The sequence below is a fragment of the Limulus polyphemus genome, unplaced genomic scaffold (assembly GCF_000517525.1).
Source record: "Limulus polyphemus unplaced genomic scaffold, Limulus_polyphemus-2.1.2 Scaffold5, whole genome shotgun sequence".
Classification (NCBI taxonomy): Eukaryota; Metazoa; Arthropoda; class Merostomata; order Xiphosura; family Limulidae; genus Limulus; species Limulus polyphemus.
In genome coordinates, this window is record NW_013665615.1 from 341136 (window position 1) to 343339 (window position 2204).

The following is a 2204-nucleotide window of genomic DNA, read 5'->3' on the forward strand; positions in this document are numbered from 1 at the left end:
TAATGTGTTAGAATTACTTACTTAATGTGTTAGAATTACTTACTTAATGTGTTAGAATTACTTACTTAATGTGGTAGAATAGTCAAACTGGGAATTAACAATTAACTCTTCGAAATTTAAATGATGTTAAAGCGCAGAATTTCTCAATAAATACTGAACCTATCACACCTTCTACAAAAATATCTCCTACTGAACTTTTACTATTATTTTTATGTTCAAATGAATGCATATAGAACATAAAATCTAATTAAAGCAAGAAGACATTTGAAAGTATGTTTCCAGCTTAAAAATCCCGATGTTACTTTTATAAGTTCAAGAATAAGTTAAATTATTTAAAATGTAAGTCAAACTGGGGATGATTTCTTCAGAGGTCAAATGATATTAACTTGTGTCATCAATAATTTGGAACTTTTTAATAAAATGATGAAATCTGAGCTATATTTGTATTTATATTTGCTGTTATCTTTTCAACTGGTTATTTTTTAGCATTTGTTCAAAACGTTTCCAGTATTTATAGTTAGTGGAACAGAAATTAGATGGCATATATATATATATGTTATATGGAGAAAAAATTAGCTGTCATTTCTGTTTATTAGTTGTCATATTTCCAGTTGAAAAATCTTATCTGGCGGCTGTATCCAGTGGCCCCCAGTGGCACAGTGGCATGTCTGCGGACTTATAACGCTAAACACCGGGTTTCGATACCCGCGGTGGGCAGAGTACAGGTAACCCTTTGTGTAGCTTTGTGCTTAATTACAACCAATTGTTTTTTATTATTTTAAAAAGTTCGCTTTGGTTGAAATTAGATCCAAAACAACAAACAGTGTTGAGTTTGATATTAGAATCGATAAGACTGTTTTCATATATGTTCATATTAAAATGTCGTATTTTTATGTAAAAAATTCTGAAATACCCTGCTTGATGTTATACGCTGCTTCTGCCGATAAGTTTTTTTTTAATTATGCACAAAGCTGCACAAGAGCTCTGCCCACCACGGGTATCGAAACCCGGTTTCTAGCGTTGTAAGTCCGCAGACATACCGCTGTGCCACTGGTGGTTCTGCCAATAAGTTCAAAACAAACAAACAAATTTCGCGCAAAGCTACACGAGGGCTATCTGCGCTAGCCGTCCTTAATTTAGCAGTGTAAGACTAGAGAGAAGGCAGCTAGTCATCACCACCCACCGCCAACTCTTGGGCTACTCTTTTACCAACGAATAGTGGGATTGATCGTAGCTTTATAACGCTCCCACGGCTGAAAGGGCGAGCATGTTTGGTGTGATGGGGATTCGAACCCGCGACCCTCAGATTGCGAGTCGAGCGCCCTCACCACCTGGCCATGCCGGGCGTTATAGCATATGAGTTGTGGTGGACAAATTGTGGGAGGAATGTAAACAGTTATGTAAGCAAACCTGCGATAAATTCACGCTTCTAAAATACTAAATTTAACACTTGCGTTTGATAGTTAATTTATAAGATAATATTTATAATTTTACAAATTTGTAATTTATAAGATAATATTTATAATTTTACAAATTTGTAATTTATAAGATAATATTTATGACTTTATGAATTTATAAGATAATATTCATAATTTTATAAATTTATAATTTATAAGATAATATTTATAATTTTATAAATTTATAATTTATAAGATAATATATATAATTTTATAAATTTATAATTTATAAGATAATATATATAAATTTATAACTTAGCTAATTTATGGCTATCTAAATCATAATTATCATATTAAATTTAAATGAAACAGTCGTGTACATCTAACAATAAGCCCCTCTGCAAGAAAAATATATAAATACAATATTTTTACACTATATACAAAGACTCTTTTCAGGTCATACACAAAATCTCCTCATATCGTCAGCACCAACATTTACAGTTCCCTTGTTCGTCTCTCATTGTATAGGGCATCTGGTAGGGCTTCACCTTGACAGGATCCCTGGTTGTGGTCTCGATCTTGTGTTGCACAAGGTCTATCTTGCTGGTTTATCTGTGAAAGACATCTGAGTACTGGCACAGTAGCTCTTGTAGGTATTTCTTCTGCTTGCTAATCAGTTCTTCACTTGTGTTGACGTACTTGTACGTCTCATTTCCATCCAGCAGTCTTAAGTCTATTAGGTCTTCATTCTCTATGACAAAGTCACCATCTTCTGGTTCTAATAATGGCTGGAGACGGCTTGAATGG